The sequence below is a fragment of the Lontra canadensis genome, unplaced genomic scaffold (assembly GCF_010015895.1).
Source record: "Lontra canadensis isolate GAN:19392208 unplaced genomic scaffold, GSC_riverotter_1.0 scaffold23, whole genome shotgun sequence".
Lineage (NCBI taxonomy): Eukaryota > Metazoa > Chordata > Mammalia > Carnivora > Mustelidae > Lontra > Lontra canadensis.
In genome coordinates this window covers 20,103,026-20,128,999 of record NW_022631017.1, presented here as the reverse complement: position 1 = coordinate 20,128,999, position 25,974 = coordinate 20,103,026, and the positions used below count along the sequence as shown (strand labels likewise).

Sequence of the window (25,974 nt, the reverse complement as noted above, 5' to 3'; positions counted from 1 at the left end):
GCTGGGAAGGTTATCTTTAAGTCAAAAGCTATCACCCAAAGACCACAGAAGTGAGAAATTACAGATTGTTTCTTAACAATGTGTTTCTTAACAATGTATTTTTGGTGAACACACCTTCCTTTGAGTAACTCAGCAAGTTTCAAATTGGATATCCTTTCAATGTAATGGTTGGTTGGGAAATTTTTATTTTCCTTAATTTTTTTGAGTCATAAGTTCGGCAAACATTTTTTCCATTGCTTTTTGAAGCCCAAATACTGTTTTTGCTCATTCATTGATGATAATATGGTTTATATTATTAAGAGACTGTTGGTAATATAAATGCTATTTTGTAATTCCCAAAAGCCATGGAATTTTAACTTAGTTGTCTTTATAGTTCCTAAACAATCAAGAGGGCATTGGATACTTTCTCCTTCTTATAAGCATCCGTTCACAGGGACAGAGTGGTGATAGAGAAATGAGTTGTGTCTGCCCTCATGGAGTTCAACATCTAGAGAGAAATTGGACATAAAACAGGCAATTATGTACCACAAAGACCCCTCCTCCTTAATCCCTGAATGCTGTTGTTTAATAAAATTACAACTGACACCAGATAAGAATTATGAGTTGCCAAAGAGACAAGTGCACATAGGAATTATTCAGACTGTGTTGAATACAGTGGTGATTAGTTGGCAACCTTAACAGAAGAGGGCTGGAGAAGAAAAGGGGCATTTTCACAAAGATAGCCCATTTTTTCAAGTTTGCAGTTTCTCTCTTTTTCAAAGGAAACCTAAATAATGGCCTTATGGCTTTGGTTCAGAGCACAACTATTTAATCTGGTTGTTCCTGGAATGGTCTGGGGAGTCACAGTGGGCAGGGAGGGAATGTAGGCCTGGCTTCATTTTCGCTTGCACAGATTTAAAACACTGACTTCTTTTCAGAGATCCTGAAGGTTCTTTGTGTAACAATATAAATGAACAAACAAGAAAAATAAAGTTTTCAAGAAAATAGACTATTTCTGAATGTTAAGAAGCCTGTATCAGTCAGATGTCCTAGCCTCTGGACTAGCATGTCTAGGAAGTATGAGAAACCTTGTTGCTTGAAATTGTTTCAAACTGGAGTGACTAATCTGATAGTGAAACAAAAGAAATCACTGCTTTCCCTAAGGAAAGAATAGGTGAAAAGACTTAGTAAACATTTTCTATGTCTAGGTTTTTATCTGTAGTTTTCATACGTGACCATTGCCAGCATAGTGAGGATAATCATTTCCTACTTTAAGAGGTTTCTGTTGGATAAATAAACACATAGTATAATAATAAAAAGCAAGAAATTATGAAATCATTACATGACAATAAAATTACAGTGAGACATTTCCTTGCTCGGCACATATGGAACAAATATTCCCCCTAATAAAGGAGAATATTGGGTGATTTTTTTTCAGTCTGTTTCAATTCCAGGAGCTCATGGTGGATATACTGCATGAGAGCTCTCTTTTGTTTTCATAATGGAACACTCCAATGTGGCACCATAGCATCAACTGTGAAACTTTAGCTGGATTCCTTTGCCATCCTTCTATCCCCAGCACTTTGTATCATTTTTGAAATTCAGCTCAGGGTGCAAAAGTCAGATTGCCACAGTATATACTTTCAGGATACATTCCTTTCAGCTTTTTAAAACTTTTAGATTCATCATTATCTGTAGAATGAATATAGGAAGATACTTCTTCTATTTAGGGAATGTTGAATAAAAATAATTTTGTTTTTTGGCCTTAGAATTCTTAACTGGAAGAATAAGATGAACCTGACAGACACCCAGATACTGTGAGTCTAAAGTACAGTCTCATTTGTCCAAGAAAGTTTTAGCATTTGAACAAGTTAGAAAGTAAATCTTTAAGTAAATCAGGAGATAGTTCTGAAATATCAGGATCAGGCTACAGCAGACCAGAGCAGTTGGTCACATTCTAGAGATAAGAGATGAGGCAGGAAGCTTCAGGTAAGAAGCCCTGAGGCAGGGGACAGCTGGGCACCTGAGCAGAAATGGTCATGCAAGTCCTGTAGGCAAAGGCCACCAAACCCAGCTTCTGGGAGGTGATCAGGAGACACTCAAGGTGAGCTGTGAAAAGAAGACAGAAGTGATTTGTTCTCGGACTCCTTTGAACTCCTGCTATGTGGGTGGGCCGGAGCTTGCAGGTGTCTGTAGCCAGGAGAGACAGGGCCTCGCTAAGATCAGCTTTCAGTTTTCTGTTATCCTCGCCCCTTGTCTCAAGCTATTCAGCCAATATTGCATCTTTAATGGTTAAGCTCTGGGGCAGGTGGCTATTTGTAAGGCTACTAATTAGATAAAGGGACTGATTTGCACCAGGATGCAGATAATGCATGGAATTGTGCCAAGACCCACAGCTCAGGAGTTTATGACCCCCAGCTACCATGGCGACCATGCCTATTCAGGCTGAGGAGTCTTTTTGTTGTGGGATAGGAGGCAGCACACAGAGCAGAACATCAGCTTCTGTGAGTTTGAAACTGAAAACCGAAAAAGGAAGAGAAGAGACAAGAAGGCAAGAGGGCATTAGATTTTTCCATTTATACCCAAATTGGTACGTTATTCTGCGGATTTGTTTCCACTTATGCATTAGAAAAAGCAGGGCCTTTCTTTGAGGGCAACTGTCAAATGAATCTGAGATTTGGAAAGAAACGTTTACTTGTGGATTTTTTCTTCTTGCACTGTCTTCACACTTCAAAGCCCTCACTTCTCTACCTTTGATTTCTTACCCTTACTTTTTTCCAAATGTTCCATTGTGTTCACTAAGCAGACATATTATAAGGCAAGCCCATGACTTTAGAAAAAACAGATCTATTTTCTGATTAAAATGTGTGTAATATAATCATGGCATTCTACAACTAGAAGGTGCTATGGAGATAGATGGTCACATGTCTAGTTTCCGTGCAACTGTCTTGTCCTGGTGTACTAATTAATAGCTCTTCCTTTCATGCTCAAAACCAACCTAGTTGGGCAATGGTTATCCTACTTCAAGACTGTATTATCCAACTCTTCATTCTATAGACAAAGAAAAACTCAGAGTTCTTAAAAAACTTGACCATCAGGCTGGAGTCGGATTCTTTAAAATCGAGAGTATCATTAAAAGAGATATCATCATAGTCAGTGACGTGAAGACTATTGAATCTAGGCTAAACTGGGGGGGAAAACATAAAGAGGCTTAAATATTGGGAGAAGCAGGAGAAAGAGGGATGAGGCATGAGATTGGAGAAAAAACAGTCATGTAAGTAGACAAATGAAAGGATAAGAAGTTGTAGTCAGAATGGGATGTTGAATTTATGCTTTCAGAGGTGGATAATTAATAGTGTGGCCTGAAGTTGTGGAGACCCCAGCAGGAAATTAATGACCTGGTAAAGAATTAACCAAGGAGAGTTTAGGGGCACCTGGGTGGCTCAGTCATTAAGTGTCTGCCTTCGGCTCAGGTCACGATCCCAGGGTCCCTGCTCAGTGGGAAGCCTGCTTCACCTTCTCTCACTCCCCCTGCTTGTGTTCCTTCTCTCACTGTCTCTCTCTTTGTCAAATAAATAAATAAAATCTTTTTAAAAAATATGAGAGAGTTTAATAAAGGAACCATTTATAGAGATGTGAGAGACAAAACAAAAAATGCAAACAGGAATGGTAATACATTCAGGAACTATCAGTGACAGGAGGCTAAAGCTGTTTTCATTCGGAGACTTGAAGAACCAAGGAGAGGGAATGGTGTTACTAGAATCTGGCTGGTTTTATAGCCATGGGAGAGGGATTGCTTCTAGGAGCTCTGGCCATACCTAGATGAATGCAGCCCTTTCCAAAACCTTGGCTGAAAAAGAATGTGGGCAGATGGGGTCACTATCTCCTCCCACCCTTGGATCTCTTGCCAGGACACACTATGGTTAAACCTAACCAAAAGGCAGAAAGAAGCAGAGAAGCACAAAATTTGGATCTGACAGGCAAGCATAAAATAATCAACACTTGAAAGAATTGTGGAAATAGAGTTGCAGCAGTTGTCTGTACATATTGGCTTCATCCAGGATGATAGATATGGGGTGAAGAAAAGATGTAGTATTATCTTTCAGAGGTATATATACTTCAGTGTCATTCTACAGAACTGTAATATATGATAACTAAGTCTTAGAAAGATGACCAGAAGGCAACCTAAGATTTTGAAGTTCAAAAAGTAATTAAAATGTGTTCAGATAATTTTGATGTTATCTGTATTTTATATTCCTATTACTCCAAATTACAGATCTTTGTATAGGCCATTATAGAGTAAGAAACTGGTTATGCATTCTACCTTAAACAACTAGAAAACCAAAGAAAATATATGAAGCAGTGGTTTTCAGACATGGTCAACAGGCAGCTCAGGGGAGTGATTCTTGAGAGAAGGGGAACAATAAAAAGAACTCTGTGATTTTCACAGTTTACTGCTTGAGAGAATTTCCAGGCTGCAGCCCACTGGAAGGGACCCGTATGGAGCCTGTATGAGTTATCAAATTACTGAATTAAGAGGATAGAGTCTTTAGTTCAGAGAGGCCAAAGTGGCTAGAATGTGCAGAGACACATACTTGAAAGGAGGAAGCTACAGAGGGAAAATGGATTCCAGAGATATACTGGGGCAGGGGGTGGGGGGGAGGTTCCCTCAAGATTTTGGCTATATACTTTTCTAAGCATGCATGTGAGAAAATGATTCTAGGCTGGGGAAAGAAGCATTGTAAGGAAGTAGGTAGAACAATCCCTATAGCTTAGACAGCTGGGATTGGTTCAATTTCCTACCAGCCAGAATAGAAAGACCTAATACATGGGACATTAGATATATAGGGTCTTAGAAAGGACAAAATTAGCTGTAGCCTATAGAGTCCGCTGGATTCACCCTAACACATTTTTAAAGCAAACATTGATGAAATCAAACTGATTACCAGCAATTAAACTGTGTCCCAGAAAAAGAGTTATAATGTTCAAAGAATATAACAAAATCCAGCAACTAAAAATGTAATATTTACTAGGTCTAGCATATAAACAAAAAGATTATCAAACATTCAAAGAAACAGAAAAGTATGACTTATAAGAAGGAGAATTCAATCACTATAAACAAATTCAGAAATGACCCAGAGTTAGACTTATCAGATAAAGATGGTAAAACAGCAATTATAAATATACTCTTATACATTTAAAAGGACAAAGAACAATATGAACACAACAGGAGAGGAAACAGATGATTAAAAAAGACAAAGTGGAATAGAGTTGAAAAATACAAAATCTAGAATGAAAAGTACAATGAAAATAATTAACACCATGTTAGACACTGCAGAAGAATAGTGAATTTCAAGACCTAACAATAGATTCTACACAAAAACACAGAAAGAAAAATGGCTAAGAAAAAGTGAACAAATCATTAGTCACCCATGGGACACAGTGTGAAACAATATCAAGCCATTTAACATGGGTATAATCAGACTCCCCAAAAAGATAGTAGAAAAATATTTTAAAATAATCATCATTGAAAAATTTCTAAACTTGATGAGAACTAAAAATACATATATGCAAGAAGCTAAATAAATTGCAAGCAGAAGAAATATGAAGAAAAACACACCAGGGAAGAGTATAACACTAAAATTAGTAAAAACTAACAACGAAGAGAAATTATTATAAGTAGATAGTGGGGAAAAGACCTCTTAAATTCAGAAGAACAAAGATAAGAGTGACAACTGATTTGTCATTGGAGATAATGCAACCCAGGAGACAATGAAGCCGTATCTTTAAGGTTTTTTGAAAGAAAAAATAGTCAACTTAGAATTCTTTCCCCAGTGGAAAGATCATTCAAAGACAAAGGTGAAATAAAGCCTTTTTCAGACATATGAATGCTGAAAGATTTAATTAACAGCAGATCTACATTACAAGAAATATTAAAGGAAGTGCTTCAGGCAGAAGGAAAATGATACCATATAAAAATGTAGATGTATATAAAGAAATGAACAGTTCTGAAAATGATCATTGTGTGAGTAAAAAAGGACAATTTTTATTTTTAAATCTCTTTAAAAGATAATGAACTTCAATTAAAAAAAAGTTCATTATCTTTTTAAAAAGATTTTATTTATTTATTTGAGAGAGATAGAGAGAGCACAAGCAGGTGGAGGGGCAGAGAGAGAGATAGAGAGAGAGAGAGAAGCAGACTCCCTACTGAGCAGGGACTCTGATAGGGCTCGATCCCAGGACCTGAGCTGAAGGCAGATGCCTAATTGACTGAGCTATCTAGGTGCCCCAGCAGTTCATTATCTTTTATGATCACTGGGATAGATATGCAAATGTCTATCTCAGAGCTTGTAAGAAATTAAAAAAAAAAAAAAGCCCTGCAAACAACAATTTAGAAAGTAAACTTTGCACAGAAAAAAGAAAAAAAGCACTCAATGGACTTAAAATTCAGTAGCATTTTTGAATATTCTATAATTTGCATCTTTGATGGAGCAAACATTTCTTTAATAGTAAAAATTGATTTAAAAATGGTGAAAATTGATTAGAAAAAACAATTAGAATGACCTAACCATTATAAATAAGCATTTTGTGGTATTCTTACATCATTCTATCTCCCTACTTTTTTCTCTCTCAGTCTCTGTCTATCTCTCTCAAGTATTAACAGTTTCAATGACGGAATCTTCAGGTTTCTGCTTTCTTTTCACTTACAAAAAGCATGAGAATTTTCTATGTCCTTAAATGTCTTTAAACATAAATTAAGAGCTCTCTAATATTCCATTGTAAAGAAATACCATAATTTAACCCTTCCCTTCCTATAGATCATTTAGGTTGTTGTCATATTTTTACTTTAATAAATACTGTTCCATTGAATCTTCTTGGAATGCATGTTTACTAAATCTTTAGGATAGCTTTTGGAAGTAGAATTATACTAAAAAATTATGGACATTTAAAAAAGATAATGATCTGTTTAAAGCAAAAAGAATTAACAATGTAGTATGAGATTTGTAACATATAGCAGTAAAAAGTATAGCAAAAGTACAATGGATGAGAGGAGGCAAATAGAAGTACACTGTTGTGAGGTTCTTATAATATGGCAAGAAGCAATTAATATTATTTGAAGGTAGATTTTGACAAACTAATGATGTATATTGACAACTCTAGAGGAGCCACTAAAAAAGTAAAACAAAGAAGTATAGTTATTAAGTCAATAGTGGAGATAAAATGAAGTAAATTAATCTTCAGGGAATCCAAAAGGAAGCAGTTAAAGACACAGAAAAAAAGAATAAAAACCTGATGGGACAAAAAAGAAAAGAAATATTAATATAATAAGCCATTCATGATAAAAACTCTTAGAAAACTAGAAATAGAAGGAAACTTTCTCAGCATGATAAAGCATATCTGCAAAAAAACCTGTAACTGATATCATACTTAATGGTGAGAAACTAGAAACTTTCTCACTAAGATCAGGTACAAGGCAAGTATATCTCCTTTCACTACCTTTTTGTAACATTGTACTGGATATCCTGCCTAATCCAATAAAGAAAGGAATGGAAACAAAATGTATACAGATTGGGAAAGAATAAACAAAACTTTGTTCATAAATTATATGTCATCCATGAAGAAAATCCAAAGAATGGACAAAAACACTCCCAAAACTATAAGCAATTACAGTAAGGTTACAGAATTCAAGGTTAATATACAAAAGTCGATTACTTTCCCAAATACTAGCAATGAGCAGATGAAATTTGAAATTAAAAGCACAACAGCACTTGTTATGTTACATTACATTACACCCATTTACATTAGCACCCACCAAAGTGTAATTTAGGTATAAAAAATAGTAACAAATGTGTTATAAATAATAACAAAATATGTACAAGATCTACGTGAGGAAAATTACAAAACTCTGATGAATGAATCAAAGAAAAACTAAATAAATTGAGAGATATTCCATGTTTATGGATAGGAAAACTCAAGATATCAGTTCTTCTTAATCTGATCTATAGGTTCAATTGAATCCCGATCAAAATCCCAGCAAGTTATTCTGTGGGTATTGACAAATGTTTCTAATGTTTATACGGAGAGGGAAAAGACCCAAATAGGCATAATGATATTAACAGAGAAGAACAAAATTGGAGGAATGGTGATGCTACCCAACTTCAAGACTTACTATAAAGTCAGAGTAATCAAGACAGTGAGGTATTAGCAGAAGAATAGACAAATAACTCAAAGTCACAGAAGATAGAAAGACCAGAGATAGATTCACATAAATATAGCTAACTGATTTTCAACAAAGGAGCAAAGGAAATACAATGGAGCAAAGATAGTCTCTTCAGCAAATGGTGCTGGAACAATTGGACATCTACAGGCAGAAAAATGAATCTAAACACAGACCTAACACCTTTCACAAAAATTAACTCAAAATGGATCGTAGACCTACATGTAAAACAAGAAACTCTAGAACACCTAGAATACAACAGAGGAGAAAACCTACATGACCTTTTTAGATATAACACGAAAAGCATGATCCACAAAAGAAATAACTGATAATGTGGACTTCATTAAAATTAAAATCTTCTGCTCTGTGACAGACAATGTCAAGAAAATGAGAAGGCAAGTCACAGCTTGGGAAAATATATTTGCCAAAGACACATCTGATGAAGGACTATTATCCCAAATAGACAAAGAACCTTTAGAATTCAACAAAAAGAAAATTAACAACCAGATTTTAAAAAATGGCACAGTGACTTTAATAGATATCTCACCAAACAGATGGCTAACAGGCATACGAAAAGCTGCTCCACAACTTATGACACCAGGGAAATGCAAATTAAAACAAAGAGATCGTATTACACACCTATTAGAATGACCACAATCTGCAACATTGAAAACAAATGCTGGAGAGGATCTGGAACAACAGGAACTTCTCAATTATTGCTGATGGAAACACAAAACAGTACCACCACTTTGGAAGACAATTTGGTGGTTTCTTACAAAACTAAACATACGGGGTGCCTGGGTGGCTCAGTGGGTTAAAGCCTCTGCCTTCGGCTCAGGTCATGATATCAGGGTCCTGGGATCGAGCCCCACGTCAGGGGTGGGGGTTATTGCATGTAATAAAAGAACTTCAAAATGTATGAAATTAATCTGATAGATATTAAAGGACAACAAGACAAACTCACAATTATAGTTGTAGATTTTAATAGTTCTTTTTGTTGATAGAATTGACAGAAAAATTAGTGAGGAAAAGAGGGCTAAACAACACTAGCAGTCAAATTGACCTAATAAATACTCCTTTCAAGTGCATGTGGAATATTCACCAAGGTAGATTATATTCTGAGCCATAAACTGAATCCCAATAAGTTAAAAAAACATTGAAATTATACAAAGTATGTTCTCTAATCATAATGGTTTTAAAAAGAAATCAATACAAGAAGGATATCTATTTGAGGAATCTTTGGATTTGGAAATTAAACAACACAGTTTAAAATAAAGCAAAACAAACAAACCAAAAAAACAAGACATGGGCCAAGGAAAAAATTACAAAGAATGCTAGAGATTATTTTGAACTGAAAAAAAAAAAAAGACAGAGTATAGCAACACATGTGGGATGGAATGAAGGCAATTCTTCAAATGAAAATTTGAAGCATTAATGTCTATTTGGATGGGAGAAAGTTCTCAAATCCATGATCTAAGCTTCCACTTTAGGAAACTAGAAAAAGATAAGAAAATTAAACACAGAGTAAATAGAGGAAGGAAATAATAAAGATTAAAGCAGAAATAAATGAAAGAAAAAAGAGGAAAATCAATGAAAAACATATTTCACAGTAATCCTTCTCCTAGGTACTTACCAAGGAAAAATGAAAACAAATGTCCATAGAAAGACTTGTACTTGAAAACTCAAAATAGCTTTATTTGAAATAGTCAACAATCAGAATGAATTTAAATGTCTATCAGTTGGTGAATAGATTTACAAATTGTGGTGTGTCTACACAATGAAATATTACTCAGCAGTAAAAAGGAACAAACTACTTACACATACATACAACAACATAGATGAATTTTAAAAGTATTATGCTAAGTAAAAAAAGGCAGATGCAAAATTTTATATGATTTTGTTATATGATTATGGAACATGAAATTCTTGCAAAAGCAAAACTAATAATACAAAACAGATCAGTGAATATGGTAATTAATGTAACATAATAAAAGAAAGAAAGAAAGAAAGAAAGAAAGAAAGAAAGAAAGAAAGAAAGAAAGAAAGAAAAAGAAAGAAAGCAAGGAAGCAAGCAAGCAAGCAGATCAGTGGTTTCTAGGACCCAGGGATAGTGTTATGGAATTAGTAGCAAAGGGGTAGGAGCAAATTTTAGGAGTGATGGAAATGTTCTATGTCATGATTTATGATAGCTGCTGTAAGGCTATGTATGCAGTCTTAACTGTTTGTCATAACTCTTCGAATTGTTCACTTAAAGTCAGTGTATTTTGTTACATATAAATTGTACTTCAATAATAAAAAAGAAAAATGTGAGCTACAGATGATGTTTTATAAGCTAGTTTTAAAAAATTACATGTTTACATGCTTATTTAAAAGAAAAAATATAAAATGGTAAAAAGGGTATAAGATGAAAAAGTGAAAGTTCTTTCTTCAATTTCCTACTTCTTGGGGCATATTACCAAACAGTTTCTGTTTCCTTTCTTTTTTTTCCTTCCCTTCCCTTCCATCCCCATCATTCCCCTTCCTATTCCTCCCCTCCCCTTCCCTCCTCTTCCCTCCCCTTCCCTCCCTCGTAACCAAACAGAGCACCAGAAAATAAGACTGATAATCAACAGACTTCAGAATGGACATACTAGCCTTCTAGAAGTGCTAACTTCTGACCTAGACCTCACTGGTTCTGTGTGCACAGCTGGTGAGTGAAGTCACCTATTGTTTTCAGGAATCTGTTCTCTCTCTCTTTTTTTTTTTTAATGATCATATTGCAGTATGTTTTCTTTATAGTCCTGCCACTTGAGATCTTAAGAAGTAGAGTATATATCAGTGTGTCTCTTGGAGTTCGTGTTTTAGTTTTAAATGCTTTTGGTCTCTTCACTGTTCCTTTTCCCCGTGGGTATTCAATCATGTATAAGACAAACTGGCCTTGCATGTGACTCTCCTAGTAATGCCATATGGTTTCCCTGAATGGGGATGGATGGAGGAATTTATTGACTTTGATCATTGCACTATAACAAATACAATTATGGCATGGGAAATTTCCTACTAGAGTTCAAGAGAAAATGGGGTAACCCCCTCCTTTGGATGATTTGTGTGTCTGAATGAATCAGGAGGTTTTCCCCAGATCCCATCCTCTTTCATATGTAATCATGGAGATGATGTGCCCATCTGCATTACTGGTGAAGGATTTCTCTCTACCCCCTTTGCCAATCAAATAATCACTCCTTTAAAACAGAGGGAATGATTTAGCAGTTGAAGTGTTGGCTTTGAAACATTTAGACGTGGTGGCATCTTTCAAAATTTCATCAGGATTGACTTAGTCCTTCATTCTGGAAATATCACAACCACATGGAATCCTAAGCCATTACAGAAAAGCTGTCTTTATAAGAAACCCCAAACTTGGGGGTCTATTGTCTCTGAGATTGTTGAATATACAAAGCATCATTTTCTCAGCTGTGCCATACAAATAAGCACCTAAAATTCTGACCTTAGATATCCCTGGTAGGTTTCAGCATTTTAAATAGAGAATGTAAATTAAATATTTAGTTCAACTTTAAACTTACAATGCCATGTGCATTTTCAGACTGACTGCTTTTATGCTTTTTATAGTCGGATAGTTGTCCCTGTGGATAGGTAACTTTGTTTCGGTAAGTTACCATTTGAATGTTGCCTTCTGAAACTAGCAGCATTAGCCTTCTGTTTAATTTGTTTCTTATAAAAGGGAAAAGAGAGAAACTAAGTAAGCTTCAAAGCCTGGACACCCAGTTAGAATTTCTGCTTTATGCACTGTTTCCAATGAAGTGAATTGGCAGGAGTTGGATGCCCCCCTCAACCTTAGCGTGGCCTCTTTGAGGACTGTCACTGTCACTGTGGTGACCCATAGCCTCAGTCAGATGATAAAGAAAATGTCTCCCGAACCCACAAAGCAATATCATACGTAACACAGTGTCTGAAGAAGGCAAGCAGAGGTGGAAGCAAGGGGTTGAAGCAAAGGTCACTGGTATACAAGGAAATACTTTAGTGTGGGAGGCACAACCTGCTGTGTGATTGCCAAGATCTCTCTGGAGGAGGATCCACCAAGTTTGTTCTCACTCTTGATGTGATGAAAAGCGTCCTCGGGAGGGTGCAGTCTGCCAGGTGGCTGGGTCGCTGAGAAACACAGGAGCCCACTTAGGCCAGACCTGAACTAAAGCCCATTAAAACAGGGAAAATACAGCCATGCAGCCCTTTTATTCAGGCCTCATTTAATGGCAACAGTTCTGTGTCTTTTGGCAGCCCGGATGCCTCTCACCCCTGTGGTCCCAGGAGTTTGGCATCATGCAACATTGGAGAGCTGTTCAGACAATCATTCTGTCTGCACTCCTACTCGGTTCTTGGGCTATCTCCCTGGGCCCTTGGGCTCCTGGGTAGTTTCTGATGTGTTTTTCATCTGTGTGATGCCACTTGCAGTCCTTGTTGTTTGGTGAGTCTGTGGCGGATCCTCCCAGGCTTGGGAACAAAGGGGTTCTGATAAGTGTCTCTTGAGCAGCTGATCTATATTAAATAATACATGCCTTTCTTTTCTTTTCTTTTTTCTTTTTTTTTTTTTTTTTTCCCGTAACACCCTGCTGGTTGCCAATGGCACTGTGTCCCCCTAGTCCAAACAGCACCAAGGAATGGGATCCTTGTGCATTTTCTTTTTAAAGCAGCCCGTAGGTCTCAATAAGGGCTCTTTCTTAACATCAATCACCATCCTGTTGAGGGTCCTGGGCAGACCATTTTAATTGACCAGAACCAAATCCAGTTGTTCGATCATGGGAAATGAATGCTATTAGATTGGTTTCTCTTTTGCACACTTCGCAGAGTTAAAGATTAAACATATAAGCACTCTGTTACTAAGATATAATAAGCCAAATAATTTCAAGGGCTTTTTTCATCTTAAAAATTGGATGGAATTTCAAGCATCATGATGAAAATATTCTCTGTGCTAACAGAGGGTTCTATGGATCCTTTATTTTCCTCTTATATATAACTGACATTGATGTAGCGTGAACAGATGGTTAAGGGCTCTGTTTAATTGGAATTGCAAACCTGGACAAATTTTCTAGTTACTCTAAGTTTTCTAGTTATTCTTCTCCTCTGTAAAGTGGGGATGATAACAGCACCTATCTCCCAGAGACGTTATGAAGATTTAATGAAATAATCCATGCACAACGACTTCCTTGTAGTAAAAAATAAAGGTTAGCCATGAAAGTTTTCTTAGTACAAGTGTGCAGAAATGTCATAGTTGGCTAAGTAAATTTGATTGAAATAACTGTATAAAATTAAGTCTTAAAAATTACAGAGGGAAAAATTATATGTGTTGTGGCCTACATTTAGTGGGTTGTGTCCTTATGCTAGATAAAAGAAACCTTTTTGTTGTCTTCTTCTTCCTTTCCCCACTGGGTTGATGTATCCAGTGTTAACTCATCAGGGAGAATTGGGGAGTACATGTGATGATTTTGTTTTTCACTCCCTTCCTGTGCATATATCTCTCAGAGCCTTTACTAAATTGTATTGGGATTATTCATTCAATGGTCTGAATTAGCCACTAGGCCAAGGGCTTTTTGAGGATGGAGACCTCATCTTATTTTTCTTTGTCTCATGACCGCTTTGTTTCATAGCACTTGGCACATGGTGTGTTGGTAGGTCCCGAAGAAAATGTTTCATGACTGATAGAATGTATTTTTAAGGACTGTGTGCCAGAGTATAGTAATACTTAGTAATTATTAACTATGGGAAGAAAACTTTTTTAAATAAAATTAAGCATTCCCAGTAGTTTATTTTTGCTGTTATTTCCCTTGCCTCAGGTGACAGATTTAGAAAAGTGTGGCTATGGCTGATGGCAGAGAGGTACCACCTGCGCTCTCTTCAAGGATTTTTATGGTTTCAAGTCTCACATTTTGATCTTTAATCCATTTTGAAGTGTGTGTGTGTGTGTGTGTGTGTGTGTGTACCATGTAAGCACATGGTCCAGTTTCATTCTTTTGCATGTGGTTGTTCAGGTTTCCCAACACTTTTTGTTGAAGAGTCCTTTCTCATTGGGTATTCATTCCTCCTCTGTCAAAGATTAATTGACCGTATAATTGTGGGTTTATTTCTGGGTTTTTGGTTCTATTCCATTGATCTATGTGTCTATTTTTATGTCAGTACCATACTGTTTTAATTACTACCACTTTGTAATATAACTTGAAGTCTGGAATTGTGATACCTCCAATTTTGTTTTTCTATAAGATGGCTTTGTCTAATTGACGTCTTCTCTGGTTCCATACAAATTTTAGGAATTATTTGTTCCAGTTCTGTGAAAAATGTTGTTGGTGTTTAAATAGAGATTGCATTAAACCTATAGATTGCTTTGGGTAGTATACATGTTTTAGCATTATTTCTTCTTCCAACCAAAGAGCATAGAATGTCTTTCCTTTTCTTTGTGTCCTCCTGAATTTCTTTCATCAGTGTTATATTGTTTTCAGATCACAAGTCTTTCATCTCTTTAAGTTTATTACTTGATATTTTATTGTTTTTGATTCAATTGCAAATGGGATTTTTTTTTAAATTTTGTATTCTGCTGCTTCATTATTAGAGTATAGGAGTGCAACAGATTGATTTTGTACATTGATTTTGTATCCTACATATATATATATTTTTAAGATTTTATTTATTTATTTGACAGACAAAGATCACAAGTGGGGTGGGGGAGGGAAGCAGGCTCTCCACTGAGTGGAGAGCCTGATGCGGGGCTCGATTCCAGGACCCTGAGATCATGACCTGAGCCAAAGGCAGAAGCTTTAACCACTGAACCACCCTGGCGCCCCTGTATCCTATATCTTTATTGAATTCATTTATCAGTTCTAGTAGTTTTTTGGTAGAGTCTTTAGGGTTTTTATATATAGTTCTATGTCATCTGCATACAGTGAGAGTTTTATGTCTTCCCTACTAATTTGGACGCCTTTTATTTTTTTATGTTGTCCAACTGTTAAGGCTAGGACTTCCAGTACTATGTTGAATAATAGTAGTAAGAGTGGACATCCTTGTCTTGTTCCTGACCTTAGGGGAACAGCTCTCAGTTTTTTACCATTGAATATGATGCTGGCTGTGGGTTTTTCATATATGGCCTTTATTATGTTGAATATATACCCTCTAGACCTACTTTGCAGAGGATTTTTATCATGAATGTATTTTGTACTTTGTCAAATGCTTTTTCTATGTCTATTGAAATAATCATGTGATTTTGATCCTTTCTTTTATTGATGTGATATATCATGTTGATTGTTTTGTGAATATTGAACCATGCTTGCATCCTGAGAATACATCCCACTTGATCATGGTGTGTGAGTTTTAAAATATATTGTAGGATTCAGTTTGTTGATATTTTGTTGGGGATTTTTGCATCTATATTCGTGAGAGATACTGGCCTATAATTCTCTTTTCTGTGGTGTCTTTATCTGGTTTTGTTATCAGGGTGATACTGGCCTCATAGAATGAACTTGGAAGTTTTCATTACTCCTGTATTTTTTGGGAATAATTTGAGAAGAATGAGTATTAACTCTTCTTAAGTGTTTGGTAGAATTCACCCGTGAAGCTGACTGGACTTTTGTTTTTTGGGAGTTTTTTGATTACTGATTCAATTTCATTGCTGGTAATGGGTCTTTTCAAATTTTCTATTTCTTCCTGCTGTAGTTTTGGTGAGTTATATCTTTCTAGGAATTTATCCATTTCTTCTAAGTTGTCCGATTTGTTGGCATATAGGTTTTCATAATATTGTTACATCAAAATAAAAAGTTTCTGCACAATGAAGAAAATGATCAACAAAACTAAAAGGCAATCCACTGAATGGGAGAAGCTATTTGCAAATGACATATCTGATAATGTGTTAGTATCAAACATATATAAAGAACTGATACAACTCAATACCCCCCCAAAATATAATCCAATTAAAAAATGGGCAGAAGATATGAACAGACATTTCTTCAAACAGAACATACAGGTGGCCAATAGACACATGAAAAGATGTTTAACATCACTCATCATTAGGGAAATACATATCAAAACTACAATGAGATATCCCCTCATACCTGTAAGAATGACTAGAATAAAAAAACATAGGAAACAAAAGTGTTGGCGAGGATGTGGAGAAAAGGAAACTCTCTTGCACTGTTGGTGGGAGTGCAAATTGGAGCAGTCACTCTGGAAAACAGTATATACATTCCTTTGAAAACTAAAAATTAACTTATCCTATGATCAAGGAATCACATTTGTGGATATTTGCCCCCAAAATACAAAAACACTAGTTGAAAGGAAAACATGCATTCCTATGTTTATTGTAGCATTATTTGTAATAGCCAAACTATGGAAGTAGACTAAGTGTCTATCAATAGATTAATTGGATAATGAAGAGGTAAGATTATATATATATATATATATATATATACATATACATATATATATTTTGATAGATATATAATTACTATATATATAAAATTCAGCCATAAGAAAGAATGAAATCTTGCCATTTGCAATAACATGGATAGAGCTAAAGAGTATAATACTAAGTGAAATAAGTTAGTCAGAGAAAGCGAAATGCTATATTATCTCACTCATGTGCAGAATTTAAGAAACAAAACAAATGAAGGGGAAAAAAAGAGAGAGACAGACGAAGCAAGAAACAGATTCATAACTACAGAGAGCAAACTGATGATTACCAGAGGAGTGGTGGGTAAGGGGAATGGGGGAAATAGAAGATGGGGATTAAAGAGTATACTTGTCATGATGAAAAAATAAAACAAAATTAAAAATTTAATTTAATATAATTTTAAAAAGCATAAAATGTGTTTATGATGAGAAAATATTATTACAGTGATGAGTATATCATGTTTTAATATAAAATAATTTGAAAATAGTTCTTAAAAATTTTTAATTCTTTAATATTTTAAAAATATTTCAAGCATACTGAAAAGTTCAAAAGCTAAAATAACAGATGCCCATATATCTATCACTAAAATCAAATGCAAATACTCTGCTTTAGCGCTCTCTCTGTCTTTATAAAAGCACAATGTTAAAGATAGAGCCCCTGCCCTGCCACCCCCAACTCCTACCTCTTGTTTCTCTCTCCCTCTCTTTCTGGAGGTAACTACTATCCTGAAATGGTGTGTATTTTCTTTACAGTAAAAGTACAAAGCTATTGGAAATTTTATTTTTTGAAAATCAAAGTAGAAACTTTCAAATATAAAGTCTTTTTTAACTTTCTCTTTTTTGGTGACAGCCTTTTTTTTCAGCTTAAAAAGACATGGTAACTAGGACAGGGGAAAATGTCACAATACATCTTTGGCTGAAGGACCTGATTGAGGAGGGGCGCAGGTTTTAAATAAAACATAACTATCCCAGACTTTTGTTGGCTCAATAAAAACGTGTGATGTAGGAATTGAAACTCCTTATGTTTCTTGGTCTTAACAGCCCCCCCCCAAAGCATATGTAAGTACTAGGCACTTCGTTTTTCACAATCTATATCAGTTTTGGATATAGTCACTAACCTCCTAGTCATGGGTGTATGAAAACTTTTCTGCCAGAAGGAAAAATAATATTGATGTTGTTTGTTTTCTAGCAATATACCTCCACCTGTCTGCCCTCTTTGCTCTACCTCCACTCTGCATGTATCACAGCAGAGTACACCCCAGAATGTAGTGCATTTTACACAACTTGTTACTCTGCAGATTTGGATTTTTTTTAATTGAAGTTTAATTTACATATCATGATGTTCTCCTTTTTAAGGTGTACAGTTCAGTAGTTCCAAATATATTCAGAAGGTTGTGCAACTATTATCACTATCTAATTCCAGGACAGTTTCATTCCCCCCAAAATACACATTAGCGGTTATCCCACATTTTCTTGTCCTCACCCAGCCCTCAGCAACCACTATCTACTTTCTGTTAGTATAGATTTGCCTGTTCTGGACATTTCATCTAAATGGAATTATATAATCTATGACCTTTTGTGACTGTTTCTTTCAAGGTTCACCCATCTTGTAGCACCTATTAGTATTTCCATCCTTTTTACAGAATATATCCTTTCTATGGATATATCACATTTTGTTTAACCTCCCATCAGTTGATGGGCATTTGGTTGTTTCCACTTTTTGGTTATTATAAGTAATGCTGTAATGAACATTCATGTACATGTTTTTGTGTGAACATGTGTTTTCAGTTCTCTTGTGTATATATGCATAGGAGTAGAGTTGCAGAGTCATATGATACCTGTATGTTTAACATGTTGAGGAACTGTTAAATAGTTTTCTAAAGTAACTGCACTATTTTACATTCCCACCACCAGTGTTTGAGGGTTCCAATTTCTCTACATCCTCATCAACATTTGTTATTATTTTTTTTATTATAACCATCTGATGGTTGTGAGGTGCTGTCTTATGGTGGTTTTGGTTTCCATTTCTCTGATGACTAAGGATATTGAGCATTTTTTCATGTGCTTATTGGTCATTTGTGTATATTTTGGGGGAAATGTCTATTCAAATCCTCTGCTCATTTTTTAATTGGGTTGTCTTGTATTTTTGAGTAGTAAGAGTTCTTTGTATATTTTAGAAAGTGGATCACTTTCAGATGTATGATTTGTAAACATTTCCTCCCATCTTGTTGTTTATCTTTTCACTTTTTGGTAGTGAAAAATTCCTAAATTTTGATGAAATCTTCTCTCTATTTTTTTCTTTGGTTACTTATGCATTTGGTGTCATATTTAGGAAACCATTGTTTAATCCAAGGACATGAAGATTTAGTCCCCTGGTTTCCTTTAAGATTTTGATAGTTTTACCTCTGGCATTTGGGTCTTTGATCCATCTTGAGTTAATTTTTGTATGTGGTATGAGATAGGGGGTCCAACTTCATTCTTTTAAATGTGGATATCCACTTGTCCCAGTACCACTTGTTAGAAAGCCTATTCTTTCCCCCATTGAATGATCCTGGCACCTTTGTCAGATACAATTGAGCATAAATGTGTAGGTTCATTTCTGGGCTCTTAACTCTACATTATTGATCTATATGTTTATCCTTATGCCAATACCAGAAAGTCTTCATTACTGTAGCTTTGTGGTGAGTTCATAGTTTTGTAATTGGAAAGTCTGAGTCCTCCAACTTTGTTATACTTTTTCAAGATTGTTTGGATATTATGAGTTTTAGTTTGTCAATTTCTGCAAAGAAAGGGCAGCTGAGATTTTTTTTAAAAGATTGGGAGTGTACTGTAATTGCCACATATTTTCAACAAACATAATTTCCACATATTTGTTAATTTGCCAAATTTCCTTTTGTTACTGATTTCTAATTTACTTCCTCATGGCCAGAGAATATACTTCAAAAAAAAAAAAAAAGATTTTATTCATTTATTTGGCAGAGAGAGCGAGAGAGTGCAAGCAAGGGGGAGCAGTAGAAGGAGAGGGAGAAGCAGGCTCCCCACCAAGCGGGGAGCCCAATGTGGGGCTCGATCCCAGGACCCTGGGATCATGACCTGAACTGAAAGCAGATGCTTAACCATCTGAGCCACCCAGGTACCCCAAGAGAGAACATACTTTGTATAATTGCAGTCCTTTTACATTTATTGAGACTTGTTTTATAGTGTAATACATTGTCTGTTCTGAAGAATGTTCCATCTGCACTTGAGAAGAATGTGTGTTCTGCTATTGTTAGATATTGTTAGCAGAGTGTTTTCTAGATACATTATGTCTAGTTGGCCTAAAATGTTATTCAAGCCTTCTATTTCCTTGCTGATCTTCTGTTTAGTTGGCCTACCCTTTTTTGAAAGTGGCATAATGAAACCTACAACTCTTATTGTTGAATTTCTCCCTTTGGTACTGATAGTTTTTGCTCCATGTAATTTGGGCTCTGTTGTTGGGGTCATATATAGTTATAATTGTATAGATTCAGATTAGGAATGCATCAAACCATGCCAAACAAAACAACTGTATATAGTTTCATATAATTTTAAAGATGGAGCCTACATTAGTCCTTATCTGGCCCTCTTACAGATGAGAAAAAAACTGAGATACATTAAGAGTAAATGATTTTCCAGTGTGATAGAGCTACTAGTTATTATTGCTAGAGGCAGGGTTAGAATTAAGATCTCTTGACTCACAATCAGATGCTCATCTCTACTAGAACCCAGTAGCAGCCAGGAGCTGTTTTTAAAATAGTATATATATGTTATCTTTTTACTAACCCTAAAAATTATCTTCACTATAAAGGGATAGATGAAAAATTATTTGTCTAGTTTCCTAAAATAGAAAATTTTACACGTTAATATTAAAAAAATCCTAAACAGAAATGTCATGGGGAGGAAATATAGCTAAATGATGGTAATGAATTTTATGTTCCTAATGGAAAAATCTGAATTTTTAAAACATTTGCCAAAAGACATACTAACCTATATCAAAATTATGGAACATAATGGAAAAGTAGTCAAGGTATTAATTAGTGCTTGCAATCCAGCTGTATTATGTCAAGAAATACTTGGAGCCACTGGGTGGCTCAGCCATAAAGTGTCTGCCTTTGGCCCAGGTCATGATCCCAGGGTCCTGAGATCAAGCCCTGCTTCAGGCTTCATGCTCAGTGGGGAGCCTGCTTCCCCTCCCATACCCCCCTTGCTTGTGTTCCCTCACAACCCCCTTGCTTGTGTTCCCTCTCTTGCTATCTCTGTCTGTCAAATAAATAAATTCTTAAAAAAAATACTTGAACCTTAAAAATTTTTTTTTCACTGGTTGTCTCCTGTTGAACTGAGTAAACGGTATCATTTTTGATTGCGCATCTGTCTTCAACAGAACTTAAGTAAAATTTTTGGTCTAGTAAAAGCCAACTAATTCAAATTTCAGGATGAACTTTTCTACCGGGGGGAAAAAAGACAAAAATAAAGAAAACAGATGTAACAATAAATGTTGAAGTAGTATTAACTTTAATTTTTTTCCCAATACGGCTGTGAATCCTTTCTTAAAATTTGCTTTGTTTTTAGTAGTCTATGATATCAACTAGATGCATTAAAATTTGTTGCAATTTAAGCCTCAAGTACTATTCCTTCCTCTTCTTCCTGTTTATTTTTGTAGTCACTTACATATAGTTATTTGCTGGGTATGGCTGAGAGTATATCTTTTCTTATTGTGTAACCTAAATGACCCCGTTCCCTAGAGGTGTGGATTTAAACTGAAGTCAGTTACACATTCCAAGCATGGCTCATAGTTGTATTTATTTCCCTCTATTATATTTTTTTATGCTCTATTTATTTTTATTCTTAAACAGCATATAATTCAGATATGGGTTTTTCAAAGCTCACCAGTCTCTTTACAGTCTCTTGCTTTTGTAAATTTGCATTTTTTGCCCAAGTGATTTATTTGACATGCCATCGGTCTGCTTTCAGTGATCATTTGTTAAGAACCTGAGTGGACAATAAGAAAATCCAATCAAGGGCGGCCCGGCTCAGCGCACTCTAGTCAGATGGCAGCGGCCTGTAAAATAGGAAGCCAAGGTGGCTTCAGGGGGAGCCCAGGAGGAGGGGCCCAGGGGGGAGCCTGCAGCCCCAAGCCCAGTCAGAGTAGCTATCAGGCTGGTAGCTGCAGGCTGCCTTTGGCAAGAGTTAAAGTGTTGGTGGAGGCAGACCCAACGTAACCCTCGAGGGACAAGAAGCCATCTTCATTCTCGCACAAGCCTGGGAGACCATTGCAAAAGTGCCTATTGCTGTCCTCAGCAAGGAAAGAGGAAAACCCTCCAGGGGAGAGATTCGGATAATGCACTAGAAGCTGTGGATAAATTTGCTTTTCTGGAAGGAACTTTGGGTTGATTGCTGAGTTGGGCAATTTTGTGAGCCTTCACCAGAGTCCTTGCACTAGCTCCTGTCCTGTGGGCCTCAGCTTTGAAGAACAGAGTATTTGGAATATTGTACTTAGATTCTTCTCCTGTTCTACCGTCACCTAAGCTGGGATAAGCAGAGATCTCACCTGTTAGCTTTTCTCTACAAGGCCTTCCACTAGTTTTGTCTTCCATCTCAAGCCCGGAGGCAGCAGCTGTTGTTAAAGCCAAGGAAAAGAAAATGGTTTATTTAGGCTTCCCAATGAATGATGAGGACCATAATCACAATCAAGGTCTCTGAGCAGTCCCCCCGACCCCAAAAGAAAAGAAAAGAAAGTCCAGTAAAACTAGGACTTGTTGGGAAATTTGGCAGAGATTAGATTAAGGTGGATAAATAAAGGAATATCCTTCATTTGTTCAACAAATATTAAAAGGACTCCTACTATGTTACCAGATATCATTCAACAGTGACCAAAACTGACAAAGTTTCTGGCCTAAGGGGGCTTACATTCTAGTTATGAAAAGAAGATAATAAAGAAACAAGCAAATACATGGGTCCTATGTTAATGAGTTCTAAGAAGAAAATAAAGCAAACCAGGGGAATAATATTTAAAAAGAATACATGGTTAGGGAAAGCCTTTCTGACAAGAAGTGGTGGATCAGAAGTCTGAATAAAAGAAGAGTGAGCTATCCGGATATCTTGAGATGGAAAAACCAGCTTTTGAGGTAGGAGTGTGCTGGGTGCATTCAGGAGTGATAAAGAAACTAGTGTGATTGGAGATGGAAGAGGTGACCCCCAGATGAAAGCAGAAAGTCTTGTACCCCATGGTTTTCTTTGAGTTGGATGGGAGCCTGGGAGGTTTTGAGCAGCAGTGACAAGATCCAACTTAGGCTTTAAAAAGATCACTCTGGCTTTTGTGTGAAAAACACAACATAGAGGGACAGGGGTAGAAGCAGAGAGACAAATTAGGAAACTTTCATATACCAGGCAAGAGATGGGGGTGGTTTAGACCATGGTGGTGGCAGGGTTCCAGAAAAGGGGAAGAGAAATACTAGGTACTCTAAGTTTGGGTTGATGAGAGAGAAATGGAGGTATACAGAGCCATGTGACTCTTCTTCTTCTTCTTTTTTTTTTTTTTAAATTTTAGCTATGTACAGAATTGCTGGGAACAATGTAAAGATTTTTATTAAAGTGAACATGACTATTCATCACCCAGATTAAGAAATAAAAACATTTCCGGAACTTGGGTGCCTGCATGGCTCAGTCAGTTAAATTGTGACCTGCTTTCAGCTCAGGTCATGACCCCAGGGTCCTGGGACCAAGCCCTATGTGGGTCCATCTCCCTGCTCAGCAGGGAGCCTACTTCTCCTTCTCCTCCCTGGCTTGTGTTCTCTCTCACTGTCTGTCTTTTTGTGTCTCTCTCTTAATCAATCAATCAATCAATCAATCAAATCTTAAACAAGTATATTACCAGAACCTTAAAATCCTTTGTGATCCTCTCCCCAGTTATATGTGTTTCCTTGCTTCCCAGAGTTAACCATTGCTCTGCTTTTTAAAAAATTATTTTCTCTTATGCTTCCTTATAGATTTACCTGTTATATATTTTATCACTACACAACATATTGCTTTTTGTTGGAAAATGGTAGCAAGCATGAACCTAGCTGTGTAGGGAAAGGATAATACTACCATGTTGAGATAGATGTTTCTGGGAAAAGGCGAGTGAACAGAACTCTATGATCACAATCGGGCTTTAGCTTCCCTGAAAGTTTACAAGACATCTCCTCTGGAGAAGTCTTTGGGCAAGATCCTGAGTGGATCCTGGAAAACACTGGGCTGGTATACTGGGATTGGGCCAGTAAGCAGGACTGTGTTGTGGGCTAGGTTCTAGATGTTTAATAGTAAAAATGTTTCATGGGGGAGTAATTTGCTCTTTATTTTTTGCTTCTACACTAACCAATGCTGCTGTGCTTCTAAACTTACCTCCAGCTCCCAGGAGCAAATCAAAGCGGAACACTTTGGGGAAGTGAACTAAATGTCTTGAGCTGCTTTAGGCTGTGGCACATGGAATGGAGAGCTGTAACTTACTCAGATAGAAGTCTAGTCTGGCTCAGGCAGGCATTCTCAACTCATGATGAAAAGGAATATGTGGGCCTATATCACATTGTTCCAATCTTAGTTAACTGCTCTCTCATTCCAGTATAGCTCTCTCATTCCAGTGTAGCTACCGTCCTGGGAATGTCTCTTCATCATCCTTCTTGAGAGTTCCTTTGATTTTATCCTGTTCCCTGCATCCCATGTTTTCCTGAGGTCTGAGCTTCACCCCACCATGGTTCTTCTTTTTGATAGTCAGTAATCATTTAGGTTGATCAACATCCCATTTTTTAATGGGCTTTATTCCTACTTGTATCTTCATCTTTCCATTTGGGACCACTTTCCTTTTGCCAGAAGACCACCCTTTAGAAATCCTTTGATGCTTGTCTGCTAGTGGTGAACTCTTTTGGTTTTCTTCTTATTTAAAAAATGTCTTTATTTTACCTTTATTCTGCGTAGCGAATCAGCAGTATTAAAAAAATTGTTTTATTCCACGTGAATATTTGCTGACCTTTACCTGACTTTCTTTTAGCACTGTTTGGACCTATTTGCTTCTGTATGACTGGTTTTATTTGTGTTTTGTTTGTTTGTTTGTTGTGTGTGTGTGTGTTTGTGTGTGCGTGTGCACACACACCACCGTCAGTCATCTGGCTGCACCCAAATGGGAATGTCGGCATCTTTTCAACATTCTCACCCTCACTCTCCCTTCTCCACTGGCTGGCCCTGTTGCATGGGAAGGGTTCACTTCCTGATCTTCTGTGCTTTCTGCCCTTCTTTTCCTCTTGCCTTTTGGCCTTTCACATTCTCCTCTTCAGAGGTCTTGTTTGCCCCTCCAGATCAGACTTGGCACAGTCTTATGGCAAGGCTCTTAACTCCTTCCTTGACTGTTACCCAAATTCTCTTCTAACTATGCTGCAGGGAACTGCTCTACATAAATCTCTGTCCCAGAAGCTCTGACTTCAGTACAGTTTCTATGGGCATAAACTTGGTGGGCTGGTTCAAAAAATTCAGGTTCTAATGATGACACACTTAATAGAAAAAGAAACAGAGAGGATCTTGGGCTAGATGGGGAAAACTCTCTCACAATTCATCAAAGTAGAAATTTAAACATTACTTATAACAAATCAAATGAAACTCCCAACATGTACATACACATACATAGCTTGTTTAAACAGATATGAATTTTATCTGAACTGTTTAAGCTATTTTTCTGTATAAGGGATTTAAGACAATGTTTTATGATTTTTTAGTCTGACTAAAAAGAATAAAAAGTCATTCTCAGAATATAGATATGATTATGCCTTGTAAATCTATTGATTCTCTGGAATTAGAAGGTGAGGTGGTAAAGGGAAAGAAGTGTTAGCAAATCATTTTCAAATTATTACATATGAAATAAAAGTTGGTTTAAAACACATTGCTATTGTTACAATAATCTGTCTTATAGATTTATTTGACTGATTGAATACTTTACAATAAAAGCCAATTTCTTTTTGAGAAAAGTATGCTTTCCAGAAAGTGACTTTTTTAGTAGTTTGTGAGAAAAAAAGTTGCAATTCAATTTTGTGGTTCTGATTTTCAGTGTGTTTGAATGGATTAGTTTATTGGCCTGGACCTTACTTTCCTCAACTATGAAATAGGAAGACTAATTGTTGCAAATGTATTATGAGAACCTTAAATGGAAGATAACTATCAAGGTACAAAGAATAACCAGATATTTTACTCCATTTGTGTTCATCTGATTTTGAAATTTCTGCTCTTTTTCCAGTCCCATAAAGGAAACACCAGCTGCATAATTCATCCTGTTGTGATAAATTATAAGAAGGCATGTGGAAGTTGACTCTGAATTTCCT

General features: G+C 36.3%; 1 long non-coding RNA gene across 1 annotated transcript in view; it reads left to right on the top strand.

The window, feature by feature from the left end:
- LOC116870561 overlaps window positions 1-25,974 on the top strand; it is a 126,526-nt gene that overhangs the window by 21,041 nt on the left and 79,511 nt on the right. The window contains exon 2 of the long non-coding RNA XR_004383243.1: window positions 10,779-10,886. This is a non-coding gene — a long non-coding RNA (uncharacterized LOC116870561). The remainder of the gene's footprint in view (window positions 1-10,778; window positions 10,887-25,974) is intronic.